The 16,900-nt window shown below is 36.5% G+C and overlaps 1 protein-coding gene across 1 annotated transcript in view; it reads right to left on the reverse strand.

The window, feature by feature from the left end:
- The window catches only part of LOC145660607 (uncharacterized), an 84,190-nt gene that overhangs the window by 29,093 nt on the left and 38,197 nt on the right, over positions 1-16,900 (reverse strand). The gene's annotated exons all lie outside the window — the stretch shown is intronic.

Genomic DNA, 16,900 nt, shown 5'->3' on the forward strand with positions numbered 1-16,900 from the left:
GCGTCTGTATTAATTAAGCTAACTAGGATTATATTTTAGTTTCTTTTCTAGCCATAACTCCATGCTATCACGGTGCTAACTTTAAAGTGTTTGAATGAGTAGTGCACATATATTTGTTGCCACAAAACTTCCTTATTCTAATACATGAAACATAAGCACTCAATTATCTTAACTCTAAACTAATAAATATAAAATAGTTTTCATTTTAAAAGCGTAATGTAGCAAAATATTCGGAAATTTCAATTTTTCCCAAACTTCCCTTTTTTTATGCAAGGGGAAAAAACGTAAAAAACTGTTTTATCCAAAATTTCCGGGTTTTTTCCAGGCCTTCGCAATACTAGTCTAGATTGCATTACGAGACTAAGTTCCCCCCCCCAAAAATAACTAAATAAATAAATAAACCTAGATATTTACGTCCCTCGGGTGTCTGTTTACAGGAAAATCTATGTGCTCTCCAATTTATCACAGAGTAATATGTGTATATATTTAGAGAATCTGGAATAGGAAAGGCCGTCTGGACATAGTCGTAAAGTAAATATCTGATTTCCATATAAAAAACGGTCATACATCATCTCTATAAAAGATAAATAAGTCAAAAGCTGGCATATTGGGTAATATTGCCTGTAGTGGGTGCAATCTCATGATATTAAGATACATAGACGGAAGCGTACTCTTCGTGCCTTTGTGGTTTAGTGGTTAGTGTCAGAGATCTGTCAGTAAACCTGCATTTTAGTATGGACTTGAATCCTATCTACGAAAAATTATTTTATTTAGAAACTGCTTTCTACTACCTATATATCACAGCTATGTAATACAGTATAATAAATCATATATATATTAAACCGTAGTATCCTCTGGTCTATAATGTACAAAAAGCTGTATAAAAAGATGTTAATTTTATTTTAGTATTCCGCGAAGGAGAATCATTATGTAAAAAAAATAAATGGTTACAAAATTATACGTTATTTTAGGCACTACAAAATAGCTGATCAGCATGCAGCTCATGAGAGACTAGAATACGAATGCTTAAAACAAAAATCAAGTGTCAGTTACGTTTCCTTATGAAATGCTGTTTGCTGTCTCTGTAAAGGAAAAATAGGTTTTGAACTTAAATCCGACGTCAGTGGTGTAGCCAGAGGAGACTGATCCGGCTGAAGAACCCCCTTTTAGTACTGTGCAGTGTCCCACAAGGTGTGAAGTGCCTACTACATTGTGAAATAACTAAAAGCTATTCCTTAACATATCAATAAGAGCTTTTTTTTTTTTTTTTTTCTAAAATGGATGCAGCCCGCATTGTATTAGCTATGACCAGGATTTTTCTCGAAGAACACTTAGATGGTGTACAACGTATCGTATTTTGTATATATGAAAAGCGAATTGGGGCATATACCAACAACTATTCCCAATCTTTTTCCTATAGATGAAAGAGATGTTAGCACGTCTGACCGTACATAAGATTTATGAAGTTTACGTTCTTGTACTGGAATACAATCATTATTTCGTTATTTACAACACGTTGATATCATCAAGAATTATAGTCTTAAAACAGCTTGGACGACGTAAATGTATAGAAGGAAAAGACCAAGAAGCATAGTATATCAACAAATATTGCGTTATTTTACTAGTTAATATCTTTTTATGTTAGCAAATACTATTCATCTGTTTCTTCATTGTTTATTTATTTATACTCTAGAAAATAACTCAGTATTTTACAACTATATATGTATATCCCATTTGAGAAGTTACAGAACAGGATTTTCTTTTTGAAAAATGTATGTAAAGAATAGAGAAAATATCGTTTATTTTTTATTTATGTTTTTTTTTTCTAACTACACGATTTCGTCGAGCCAATTTTCAAGATATGCATCATTTGACATTCATGGTCAAACTTTTGTTTCACAACATCAGCTTGTAACAGGAAAATAATCACTGTTCGCATGGATTAAAATGAAGATGAATACACACGAAGAAGAGTTGAATATTTTATCTAGATATTCGACATTGAGGTTTTCTATCATTGTTACCGTAAAAGATGCATGAAGATTTACTTTAAAGATTTCAAGAATTTTCAACAATTCAAAAGACTCCATTCCCTTTCGATGTCCGGAGATTCGAAGATCCAAAGACGAAGACGAAAATAAGAAGAAAATATTATTTTAGTTAGGGAAATAGAATATATGTGGTGAAAAGTTCTATCGTTATGGTTTATTATGGTTTTCATTATGGTTATGATTCATTATGGTTTTAACCGTATAATTTTGGATTTCCTTTTCCAAATTCGACGGACGCTTTAATCTTTAAAAATCTTGGAGCTCGGTTTCCCTCAAATCAGGGTCAGTACTCAATACTCAATGTTTTTTGTGTTTATCAATCTATATGTAGTAGGCTCACTCTGTGAACTTGAAATTAATAATGGGATTGAAGGGTTAGAATGAAACCATCGATGATGCAAATTAATTTTCAAGTATGTAAATTAAAAGTACGGTAGAGCATTAAAATAAACTTCTAATTTCCAAAATACACCTAAATTATGAATAATTCTAAAATTTGAATGATTAGACTCTGATGGGCTTCAATTTTGAGAAATATTACGATGAACAAAATGACTAGGATAAAACTTCGATCTCAAGGTCTTTCCCTGGGTAGTTTTACTTCTTGGAAATTGATACCAGACATGCACATACAAAACAATCATAAATAATAAGGAATAAGTTATGAACTGTGAATCTCTCTGCATCTTCTGTAGTCTGAAAAGAAATGAACATGTTTAGAAATATTCATCACGTACCTTGATATCCCCTTAAGTTAGACAGATGAGTAATCCAATTGTTTTCGATAAATTTAATGAACAACAGCAGAAATACAATGGTAACAGAATCACTGGATAAGCACTTTTTTAAAAAATTGAAACTTTTGGTTAAAATTTCCGAAAAAAAATATAACATTCAGTTTGTGCACATTGTAGACACCAATCTTCATCATCCCTCATAGGCCTTGTTCTTCCTATACAAAGTTACCACGTTCATCTCCCACAACGGACTTGCTTCTTTCGAATAGCAAGCCGACTCATATCTTCCCAATTACGAGTACAGAGAATCTCCTAAAGCTGGATTGCGGAACTTCTAAATAATTATATTAAGTATGCTAATTAATGTCTTTGTTAGAGTTAATAAGACAGATGTGATAACTATTAATAAACAAAATCTGAGGTGAAAGAGTGCATGTTATCACTGAAATATCACTAAATATGATGTAAGTTAATATCCGTCGAGAATATCGAAGAGTTTATGACATTTATGACGCCAAAATAAGACACATTATTTAATTATTTACAGGAAAGACTGTTCTAGGACAACTTAGGAAGTTTCAACTTCACTAGCAGGAAGTAATATTAAGTTTATAGCATTGTCTGTAGATAACTTAACACAACTAATCACTGATCTTGATCTGATTGACGTATTAGTTAAAACTGGATATTATATATCAGTTATCAATGTTCAGTGAACTACTACTATTTACAATTATACATGCTGCACGATGATAATAGTAAGTGCAGTAAGCACTAATCACAATTACCATATTTACAGTTCACTGTTTAATAATGTAACCGATATAGTTACTTGTAGGAATTCAGACAAATTAATGATTGTCCACATACTGGATGTTGTTGAAATAACTAACTAACTCTATCACCTATGGAACCTGGAGGTTCAATGCCGCGTTCACAAAAGCTCTCAACTAACTTCTATCCTTAGCCAACTGTATCCAGTTTCTACTTTGTATTCCTATTTCTGTGAGATCCATCTTAATATTGTCCTCCTATCTACGTTTATAGTCATATTCTATTGTCATATTGTCCTCCCTTTTCCCCACTGAATCAAAGAACTGTGATGATGGGAGCGACGCCTCGGTCGAATCAGCTGATGAAAAAAATGTTAGTACAGAGTGCCCGCACATTTGCAATGTTAGCTGTAATCAAGAAGATCAAGATGATGCGCTCTTAAACGAGTCGCATCGACAGAACTATTGAGAGCTGCCGTTAATCGTGCTAGTACATTAGATCCTGACCAAAAAGAACAATTGTTGAATTTACTGCTTCAGTATAGAGAAATCTTCACGAATTATCCCGGCAAGTGTAAAGGCTTTCAATATGAAATGGAAACTGACACTAATGAGCCCTTGATTCGGAAACTATCCGATTGCATACAAGCATTTACCGTTTGTACGAGGCAAGATCAAAAAGTTATTGCAGTTGGGAATTATCACTAACAGCCAATCTATCCATAGTAATACTATTTTAGTTGTGCCAAAAAAGATTAACAAGCAAAGACTATGCATTGATCTGAGGGCTGTTAATGAGCACTCAATTTTGAGGCAGGTTAAACCGGAAAGAATAGATTTGCTAGCTAAATTGCAGGAAAAACCGTTCACCAGTGTCTTGGATCTAAATTTTTCGTACCATCATTGCGGTCTGCATTCTAAATCTCAACCATATATTGTTTAATTTTGAAGGACAGTGTTACCAATATCAAAGAGTACCCTTCGGATACCGTAATGGTGGATAAGCTTTAAACGCTATGTCATCTCACGTCTTAGGTCCCGAGTTACATAGTAAAATCATCCGCTATATCGATGACAATTTATTCACAAATAATACTTATGAAGACCAACATACTGCTATTGGAACAAATTTTTGCTAAATTTAAGGAATATAATATAACGTTGAATATTGACAAATGCATGTTTTGCGCACCGGAAGTACCGTTCTTGGGATACATTGTTAGCCCAAAGAGGATTAAGAAGGATGAGAAAACTATTAAAGCAGTCAGGGAATTACCAACGCCTACCATATCAAGAGTTTGCAATCTGCACTGGGACTATTAAATTAGTGTCAAAATTTAATACCAGATTATGCTACTAAAGCCACCCCTTTAAGCGATTTGAGGACTAAAGGGCGGAAATGGCAGTGAACCGAACAATGTGAGAAAGGTTTAATCAGATCGAAGAGGACATTTGCGCTAACATTTTGTTGGCACACCCAGATTTTTCAATATTTTTACGTCCAGGTGGATGCTTCAACAGTTGGATTAGGCTGTAAGTTATGGCAGAAACAGAGTGACGAAAAACGAATTATCCAGTGTATTAGTCGTACCTTGACCCCATGCGAACGTCGATATTCTACTTCGGAGTTGGAGTGCCTAGCAGTTATATATGCCTTGAGAAAATGGAGACCTATGTTGTTAGGAAGACGTATCATCATTATCACTGACCACCACGCACTTCTTTTCCTTAAATGTGTAAAATCATGGAATAATAAGTTATCACGCTAGAGTGCGGAGATTAGCGAGTTTCAACACGATATAGAATTTGTAAAATTCGAAAATAAAGAATTTTGTGACGCTTTCAGTAGATTGTTTCCATCACATGAACACAGGCTACTTAAAGTACATTTGTTCCAAGTATTGCAGGACGAAGTTCTTAATACTTCCTCTGAACGAGTGGCAGATCTCTAAAGAGAATGTTCAGATTATAGAAATGTTATTCGCATTTTAGAAGGAACAGTGGATGAAATAGAATTTCGAAACAGTAGATCTTGGTAACAACGTTATAAATTAGAGAATAATATCTTGCTTGTTCGCGACTTTCATCATCCCAATAAATGGAAAATTTGTATACCTCCAGTTTTGGTGCATAACATACCCACCGCGTATCATACAGACGTAGGGCATCCGGGTACAGATTGTACAATAGCGTTTATATCAAAGGCATTTCATTGGAAAAGATTGACAAGCTCAGTTAAGAATTTTGTTAGAGACTGTGTTACATGCTCTCGAATGAAACCAGATTAACACCCACCGGCCAAGTTGTTAAGTGCTATTCCATCACGAAGACCACGAGATTGTATCTCTATTGATATGTTGGGGGCATATCCAGTTGGAAGGTCACAGAAACGCTTTGCCCTTGTTATCATGGATTTGTATACACGATATTGCACAGCATCTGCATTAAGGAGTTCAACTGCCAAGGCAATTGTGAGGTGTCTTGAAGAATGTTATTTTCCCATGTTAGGGCTGCCTAATTTTATTTTGACAGACAATGCACTTGTTTTTCACTCCAAATGTTTTCTTCAGGCTATGAAAAAATATCATATAATTGTTAAATATTGTACTGTTTACCATGCTCAGAGCTCTCTGGTAGAGAGAGTAAACAAAGAATTAGTGCAAACATTAAGAACTTTGTGCTCACAGTCACATATGGAATGGGCTGAGAATTTGACACAAGCTGTGCTCTTGTACAACTATTCAATTTCGCAGAACCTGGGAGTCGTCAGCCAGTTTGCACTTAAACATTCTGAGTGTTTGTACTTTCGTGTTAAGTTCAGGAACACGTCTCATGAAAATGGAATTAATTGGAGTAATAAACTAATTTTGGCCAACGTAAAAAGATCTGAAAAAAATAAAAGGAGAAACCAAAAATGGAATGAAACGCAAAAACATAGACGCTTAGTGCTCGCTGGAGATTTTGTGTTTGTGCGGCAGCATAATGTCAGTAGCCTTATAAAGAAACAAATCGCCAAATTTTTTGAACTCTACCGCGGGCCCTATACTTGTAGAAGTGTTTCCAATAACGACAGGGCGGTTGAATTGTGGGACCCTTAAAATGGAGAAGGTATAGGTTACCACTCTATGGATTGAGTTAAGATATGGACGTCCACGCCACAAACATACAACACTTGGTTGCTGTTGGCAAAGAAACACTTACCTGAAGAGGCAATTGGTAAGCTTAAAGATCTCCCCCATCAACTTGAAGCAATTGATAACCCATTATTCTTGTTACAATTTGAGTGAAATCCATAATCATCAAAAACAAGTGAGCGAAGACACTAATGAGACGCAAGTTAAGCAATGTTGTGTTCGATTGGAGGAGATACCTAGGTTACATCACTTTCTGTACAAGATACGTGATTTGTATGTTACCGATTATTGTATGCGTTCATCAGAGTGGAAAAACGAATGCCTTAAGCTCATTATGCCCAACTTCTCTAGTGAACTTCAGTTATGGCACTGAAGAAAATAGAGAGGGGAGAAGTTAAGATAAATAGAAAGGTAACATTAGCATTTTCTTTTTTTAGGTTATTAGACAAAACGTAAAAGATTATTACTTATTTATTTGATCATTCCCCTCGAATTCCGAAAGTTAGGAATTTGTTTTTCAGCTTTCAATCAGATACCCACCGTCGCCAACGCGCCAGCCCAAGGGACCTTCTATGTTCATTTATAATTAGGTATAGCCACTTACAAAAGTATCTCCCCCCATAAGTGCTCTAATTCCATTACCTGGGGTCCAGGTCATTTGCAGTTGTGAAAACGCCTAGACAGATGCAACCCAATTTACACGTAACTTTTCTCAGCACTGACAGCAGTTGGTAGCACTGAGTCAAGTCTTTATGCAAGTAAAATTGTGACTAGATGACGCACGAAACATTTCTCCATTTTGAGATGAATCTCTCTGGTTTAGAGCGTGTTGTCCAATGAACATCATATGTTAATCTCAATATTGCTGGGTATGTAATTTATTATTTCATTATATGCTGTATATTCAAAGAAATAAAAACACTGATCACATGAATCAGAAAATGCTTGAAAGTAGAAGAAAATATCAAATATAGAACAACTGCTGGAAATAAGTTTGTAAATCACTGTCTCCATTGACAGACCTTCTCCAATTCTCCTTATTCCAACATCTTTTTCTTTCTAAGGAAGATAAGATCTTGCTTGTCACACTGAGTACGCATTGAAATTGAAACAGAAACACTTTAAAAAGCTTCAGCCTGGCCGGGATTCGAACCCGGGTCCACCAAATAGAAGCTCATGCGCTAGACACTCACCTACCGTGCCACTTAACCTTCCACCCAAACTAATATCTAGTTAAAATCGTTACATGGAAAAATATAAACAAGATACTCAAATATAACAAAAACAAATATAAACCAAATATAAATAAGAAAATATAAGCAACTTATGTGAGTGTCTTAATGACTTACTCGAGATTTCCTTGTTTAACTCAAAAACAAGTTATATAGACGTTCCTCAATGAGGAAAATATCACTTAACGTTGTTTAAGTTCAGACTACGTCATCGGCAGAGCCGTAACTTGTGGGCGGCGGGGGACAACTGCTCCCCCCCCCGAGAAGCTCCCCGCCGTTCGAGGGGGCCCATTTTGAGACAAAATTTTCTTACTCCATATACGATACGAACATGAAATGAGAAATGCACCAAACAGTCGCTAGATTACATAAAGAAAACAACACACAAAAGGTAAATAGAACAAAAAGGAGTCGTGGACCCATTTCAGTAAAAAAAATGTCTACTATTAGGGGTTCTAGAAATAATATTTCTTCGTATGGCTTTGAGATTTCTCAATATTGTCCCCTTAATAATTTTGTCATATATGGAATGGGCCCAGGGAGTAACTAAGGGAACCGCAGACCTTGCCGTGCGAGAGGGCCCACAGGCTCCGGGGGCCATAAAGATTAAGAGAAAGTTGGAGGGAGGGGCCCAATAGTTAGAAAATAAACTTTTTTAGGGGGTCGAAATAAGCTTATTAATGCTTGCCCCCCCAGGAAAAACTCTAAGTTACGGCGCTGGTCATCGATTGCAGGGATGGTAGCGAATTACATCACATTTCATCTTTACCAGAACTTCTAATTTCCAAAGAAGAAAAGACGACAGAAATTATTTTCACATTCTTTGAATTGTGTCACCACGTGTAGAAATGGACAGTTCTATGTTTATGTTCCATAACTACAAGTTTATTTTCCTATATTCATATGAGGAATTTGTGGCAAATTGAGCAGGTGGCACTAGCCGAGTGATCTCGGGCGTTCGGATTCTGATCATGAGGTGCAATCCACTGGGGGTTCGAATTCTTCTGAAGAGCAAGATCGGAATTGTAACTGTCCTCAGTATTTCTGTGTTTGTGTCCCTGTAGTGTTTGGAATAGACTGGAATAGTGATGTCGTCATTTCCTTCCCGTTACCATGATGATCGCCATGTTTTTTTTTATACAAACGCGTGAAGCTAATGGAGCTAAAGTGCTTATTTCTAAAAGCTCCACATCCTTAAGTAATAAGGTAGAAATCGAATAGTTAATGTAAGCACAACTATCATGTAATCCACCAAAAGAAGCAATTATGCGCAATATAAACTCCCTAACGTGTAGATTGACAAACTGTCGGCACAGAGAAAGTTGTAAAAATATATGATTTTTTAAAAAGAGGAAAAGTCTTTTAGAATAATGTTAATTCTATTGGGGCATTTACACCTCTAATGTCTACTGTTTATAATGGGAGTGCACAATATTATTTCTAAGTATACATCACAAAAGAAAGAAAAGGCTAGCCTTTAGAAATATTCAATACAGACCATCAGTGGATATAGATAACATCTTTTCTTATATTCTCTATCAACTTAAAAAAAAAAAAAACATCTAGAAAATGTACAATAATTACACATCCAATTATGAATGGCTCAGTATATATTTTAAACAACTGTTAAACAATAATCTTCAAATTTGCAATAGTATATCATACTCATATTACTGAATCAAAAATTTTCCGGAATTATTTAAAGTTAATATCTGATTATGAACAGGGTGAGTACACTTTAAGGTTTAATTTAACCTGAAAATATAGAAGTTCTCAAAATATACATCAGAGGGAAAATTTGACAAGACATGTGAACTCGCTACTTTCAGTTTCAATGCTTGTCATGCACGTAATATTATTTAACATATTTCTTTTCTAATTACCTTTCTACCCTTTTTTTCAGTTTCAATCATTAGAAATATTTAAAAAGAAACATAAGTATTTGTTCCACTCTAATGTTTGCAATTCCGAAATATTTCATCACTGTTTTCGTTTTGCACATAGGTTCTTTAGGTATTTAGGCTACTAGTTGTTTAGAAAATAAAATGGCGATCACCATGGCAATAAGAAGGATGTGACGTCACACTATTTCAGTCTATACGTCAATGAGGTGCCAGTGGCGAACAATACTCCGGTTGAGGCAATTTGTTTCAAAAAAAATTGAAAGCAGGAAATTCCCATTGCAGCTACCTGGATTCAAATCCCGTCGTGGCAATTATTTTTTTTTTCTGAATGGGAAGATAATGTTTATGTAGTTGGTATTGTAATTATGTTATTCCTTTATTATTATTATTAGTAGTAGTAGTATATTACCACGGAAGGAAAGAAAAAGTAACATATTCGAAGGTATTCAAAGGAACAGAAAAGATATACATTATGTCAGATATTTCTTAGGTTTACACATGAATGCAATAATATTATTACGTTTACGGATTTACAGATAGAATTATCATTTTATGACAACAAGAAATGGAATATAAATATTTGTTATGCATTTTGTTTCGCCCTTCTTCTAGGTAGAAATATGAGGTGACATCTTAAATAGGACCATTCCCGTGACTAGCGTTGTAAGTTCGATCACTATTTGCAATTTGTGCACAGCTAGGAACAATTCCTTGGAACATATTTTTGGCCCATACTACAGCAGTAAGGACGTGTTTAGCCCTTATGTATTCATCAATTCTTGTCCAAACACGTTACTTCTCAGAAAGTTACGAATGGAGGTTGATACGGATGTTTTTGTGTTGCTGGCATTTCACCTGTGAAGGAAGTCGTCTCAGCTCTTAGACTCAGAGAAATTGAATATTTTCCATGTTAGAATACATCAGAAGTATCAGTATAGCAAATTATAAAAAATTCCTGAATTGCCACAGCCGGAACCGAACTCGAGTCCCCAATATTATGAAACTAACGCTTAAGCCACTACTCTAAGACACCACTGCTCTAGTAGAAGGAAAAAATAGAGCTGCAGTGAATTCAGTAATTACACACTTTTACGATTCCAGTGTAATAATGCTGAAACATTCTGATTTCAGTCATGATAAAGTAATTATGCAGAAAGAATAGTTCAGAGAAGTCAACTTTAAATTGACAACTGATATATACGGAGGCGCTGCCGTACGCTCTCGCCTTGGGCCCTGATTTTTCACGGCACGGCAATGGTCAGATACTCATATTGATTGGAATCTGGTGTTTTAGGGCTCTGGATTTTTGTTTTTAAAGTTAACTAATTTAACAAACCTTCCTCAGTACCCCGTTTCCTATTTTTATGCGTTTTACTCACTTTTACAGTTTTTCCAGTAACTCTTTAAGAACAGGGGCAAAAACACAGAACACTGAGGACAGTAGAAATCACAAACACTATTCGCACGTTCTTCCCTTACCTGCAGTAAAACAATAAAATATGGCGAACATGCAATTTTTTTTGTCTTCCATCTTCTATGTGGTGTCAAATCGAGTTCGAGTGGGTCAAATGGATCGTGTTTTCTGAGTGGATCAGTAGGTAGTGGGTCAACAGCATGACTCACTACGACCCACCACCCACCTGACCACCACTCACTATGATCCACTCTGACCCACCGACCCACTCTGCTCACTGCATTGTACACAGCATTTTCTGAACAGCATATTTTTTCACCCTCGACCCTAGCCATAGAAACTAAAAGCACGTTTTCTGATTGGTTGCAACTTGCGATCGTCCAAACTTTCTGGTGTATGTATTGTGTATTATAGTAGTAATAAGAAAATAGTCATTTTGTTGGAATTGAAGAAGAAAAAAATTGAAGACGCAGTTGAGGTTTAATTTATATCATGGCAGTCAAGCTGGAACTAAACGAGCTCTGCGGAGCTTCTAACCCGCTCCTCCTCCTACTACTACTACTTATACTGTGGATTCGTATTGCAAAACTGCACACGTAACGTATTTTTTGAGTATTATTTTCATCTTTTAATATAAAAGTGTTTTAAAAATTTTAAAAATAAAATATAAAAATAAAAAACTTTCCTTGGCCCGGGTTTGAACCCACGCCGAAAGCAATTATAACTACTAGCCCATTGCGCTAGTACTTTCGGCCACGAAGACCGCCAGTAACAGACACTTTATTCTTCCTATATTTGTGCTACGTGGCGAGAAACGGGTAACTTAAACTTACCAGAACCGCGTATTTAGCTCTTATGAGTAGGGTCGAGTGTGATTTAAAAATATGCATCTGAACACTGATCAATTTGTCTACGTTTTACTTTCAAGGCCTCCATTTCCCTTTTTCATTTGTTTCTGTTTACTTACCTCAGATGAGTATCTCTAAGTTAAAAAAGAACTTGAGGCATTTTTGGATATTGATATTTGTAATTGCAATAATAGCATAGGACGTATATTACTACTTGGCTTTCAAGACACACCGCCTGTGAGTTTTAGAGGAGCTAACTACTGGAAAAAGTACGTTTTTGAATCACTGTAATATATAAATTATATAAAAAAAATTGAATGTAACATTGTCTGCCTAATTATCACGGCCAAATTGCAGTCAAATAAAATGGCTTTAGGTATATAGTTAGGGCTTAATCCAAACTGTGATGTTATCATATTGCGTTCATTATAATAATATCCTAAGGGATAGTGGGGATCCGTATATTTGAGAAAAAAATTGAATATCTCATAAGCCGTTAAACTTACGGAGCTGAAATTCAGTATATTAACTCTTTATTGAAAATGAACAGAACGTCCACTACCATTTTTTAACATTCTCCTTTATGGGGAGGTGTGCACTTTCTACATATGGTAAATAGATAGTGGGTTAGTTTGTAAAAATAATCGAAAACGATCGATATTAGTTGAGAAACAAGTTGAAAAAGAAATACAGCCGGGTTTGATTCCCGGCGGAAGCTCATGTGGTTCGGATTCATGTTAATCTGTACCCCATGCCGTAAGCGTCGGTGAACCACCGATGGACAACTAGCGACATCAGCAAATAGGGGATTCGAACCACCAACCTTATGATTACTGGGCGGGTGTTCTTGCGACTTCGCCACGGAGGCGATGAAGGAAACGTCGCTTGTAAAGGGATAAATCGTTGAGATCTTTTTAATTTGGTCAGATTGCTCCTTTAACCATATATATGAGATGATAACTGTTTGGGATAAAATAAAATGCTTTCGCCATGTAATTTTATAACAAAATGACGCGTGTCTATTTACTTTATTTCATAGTTCTCCATACTCACTTTCTAATGATCCGACGACAGTTGCCATCTAAATTCATACAATTATCGAACTTATCTCAAGATTTTTCACTTCATGATATTGAAGCAGAGGTTATTCTTGACCTAGAGCTCACTTTAGAAACAATTCGTCAGGAAAAAAAATATATAATAACCGCATGCACATAACTGGCGATAGTTCGTGTTGGTCCCTTCGCGATTCGAAGGAGCAATCCTTCGACTCGTCGCTATATTGACAATCGACGTTTGCCCGCAAGTGGTAGGTGTTGGCGACGTTTACAGCATTGGGTAGGTCCACGTCTCATATAGCCTCGCTGCTGAAAGGGACGTTAAACTCAAAATCAACTCAACTCAGCGCTTCGCATCATATATCCATATATGCTTACCATGCGCTTTATAATAATTGCTGAAGCTTGCTTATTATATAGTTGCTCTTTTGGAGCACAGGGCAATCAACCCATAAACTTGTGAGAAAATGAGACATAAAATTTGTAATTTAAGCTTCTGTATGTTGGTCTTCTTACCTTGATTTGGGACTTTCAAATTCCTTCCGTTTTTCCGCTGAAAAGTGTCGATAATTCAACAAGGAAATAATTAGACCATGATAATTTAATTGGAATTCATCGTAATTTTGCCCATGACAAACACTACCATTTTATATCGTAAAGGTCAGATCCATCATTATTGTAACAGAGCTGTGCTTGAACAATCGACCGTAGAAATTCAAACTCCGATTAGTTAGAATATGACAACTTGGTTTTATTACAAGTATAAACTCTTTAGTCGGTAGAGAAGAAGCCGTGGATCGTGTGTCAGAGTTGATGACGATGTTTTGGTGGGTCAGTGGTTCGTGGTGGGTCGGAGTGGGTCATGGTGAGTAGTGGGCCACAGTGGGTGGTGGATCATGGGTCAGAGTGGGTCACGGTGGGCGTTGGGGCAAGTTTTCATTGACCCACGCCATCTCTGATCAAATCTGTAAAACCGAAACAAACAAAGAGCGATATTAATACACAAAACGCTCAACATCTTAGCTTTTCATGAGATCCAAATAACTCTAGTATATCCACAAATCATCATTTGTCATATTTTACCGAAATACGTTATGACTTTTCCGATAATCTGATACTTTAAATGTTGTTAATACGCAAAGTTCATTGATCTCGTCACTTATTCACTAACTTTCTTATGATCATCAAAACCTTTAGGGTATTTCCCGTAGATATAGAAAGATGAAATGTAGTTTCCAGGCTTGGTGTAGCGTGCAAGTAAACAAATGAAAAGCAGCAGGATAATATTTCTCTCCCCCAAACCACCTAAAGTGAAGTGTGTTGATTATTCAAGACTTGAAATCCAATCAGAAAGTTCATAAAATATAAAATATGTAGCCAAGTCTCGAACCTTGCAATAATAATAATAATAATAATAAATGAATGACAGAATTACAAAATCAATTACTTAAACAATACCTTTCAATTAAGAAAATGATTGCCACGACGCAGGGTCGTAACTTGTCGGGGCAGAGGGGCCACTGCCCCCAGGGAAGCTCCCGCCGTTCGAGGGGGCCCATTTTAAGACAAAATTGTCTTATTCCGTATACGATACGAACATGAAATTATACGTCAAGCATCAAACAGGTTCACTACATTACATAAACAGAACCGCACACAAAAGGTAAATAAAACAAAAATGAAAAAAAAAAAAAAAAAGAAATGAAATCTTTGAGTTTTACGTCCCACGGTTATGCCGGTTAGGCTAAAGGAGACGGTGATAATGAAAGATGAGTGAAAATGGTGGAATGAAGAAAGTGGGAGGAAACGGGAGAACCCCGAGAAAACCCACGAGCACGGTGTTTGTCCACCACAAAGTTCACTTGGCGGGGGCTGGGATCGAACCCGGGACCCCAAGCACCAGAGGTGAACGCTCTACCACTAAGCCACCGCGCCCCCCAAAACAAAAATGAGTCGTGGGCCAATTTAAGTAAAAAAAAGGTCTACTATTAATCGCCTAGAAATAATATATATTCGTATATTATTGTCAGATTTGTCAATATTGTCTCCTTAATTTGTCGTGTATGGAACGGGCCCACAGGCGTAACTAACGACCCCGCAGACCTTGCTGTGCAGGAGGGCCCTCAGGCTCCGGGGGCTCATATAGAGTAAGAGAAGGGTGGAAAGAGGGGCCCAAGAATTAGGAGAAAAAATCTGTTACGGCGCTGCCACGACGGGATTCGAACCCGTCTCTGACATACGAGTTTCATAATTTGCCAATATATCACCAATTCCTCATACAAAGATAAAACAATAAACTAGTAGTTACGGAAGATAAAAATAGAACTTTCTTTTTCTACGCGTGTTGATGCAATTCAAAGAACGCGAAAATAATGTCTGCCGCATTCACGTAGCCAAGCGATGGGTCCGGGGGTCCGGACCCCCCCCCCCTCCCGCTTAGAGAGCGAAATGAAAAAAGAATTAAGGAAAGATGAAACAAAAAGAAACGAGGAAAAGAAGAATCAGCTTTACAAATATAAAGCTACAGCAAGCGTTTGGTTACTCTTTCTTATGAGGAGCTTTGTGTGGGGGAACACGGGGGAGTCAAGTTAAAAATTGATATTATTGTAACGGAGCATTCTGAATTCCATCTAGCTCCATGCTAATCCTGTGGACTACAAATGACGACCAGATAGACTCTCAGGTAGAACTTAAGAAATACCAATAATCCCCAATAATATGAGCCTGGCATCATAGATTCCAGTGACAGTTGTTAAAGAAATTTTCAATTTCGCGGCAACACTAATCCATTTCGCGGCAGGATGTTTTCACTGCCAAAAGAGATCTCGTTGCACCCTTAACGGCATTAAACGAAGACAAGAAAAAGAAGAAGAAAAGACAAGGAGAACAGAGTTCAAAAGACTTCGGAAGACTATATCCTTTTTAATTTTTTTTTTAATATCCTTTTACTCGAGATTTCTTTATAGTTTACTAAAATAATAATATATCCTCATTTTATTGTTCTAACAAGCCAATATGGATACGTTGTCATCAAAATAGTTTAAAATGAAGGAGCCTCTTGTGGGTAACCACAATATTTCATGTCACGTCCCCACCCCCTTTACAAAATCCTGGCTAAACGAATCAAAATATTTTACCAGTAAAATAGTTTAGAATGACCCAGCCGCTGGTGTGATAACCTCAATATTTCGTCACGGACCCCCGCTATTACGAAATCCTGGCTACGTGCCTGTCTGCCGAATTGCCTTTTCGCTGATCCAAGAATTTCAGGTATCCTCTGATCTTATTGGCTGATACAGATAGGAGGACATCAAGAGTTATAACCTACATATAGCGGAAATTAAGGCCAACTGCTGTCGGCCCTCGTGGCCGAGCGTGCTAGGGCAACATTCTTGTAATGAAAATAGTTTTTGGCGTGGGTTCAAACCCTGCCAAAGGATTTTTTTTAAATTTTCGTAACACTTTCTTCATTAAAATAGGATTGGACATAATACTCAAAAAATGATTTACCGATTATTTTTTTAAATTTTCATAACACTTTTTGTCACTAAAATAAGTTTAGTTTTACTATACGGATCCATAGTAAAAGTAATAATATTAATACTAGTAGTAATAGTAGTAGTAATTGTTGTTGTAGGAACTTGTTTGAAACCGCACAGGGATTGGTTCGGTTCTGTACATTTGCTTAAATTTTTCTGTACATTTTACATGGCCAACTTCAAACAGCTGGCTAGGATAGCGCGCGAATA

Source organism: Thermobia domestica, chromosome 9 (assembly GCF_964235325.1).
Source record: "Thermobia domestica chromosome 9, izTheDome1.hap1.1, whole genome shotgun sequence".
Taxonomy (NCBI): domain Eukaryota; kingdom Metazoa; phylum Arthropoda; class Insecta; order Zygentoma; family Lepismatidae; genus Thermobia; species Thermobia domestica.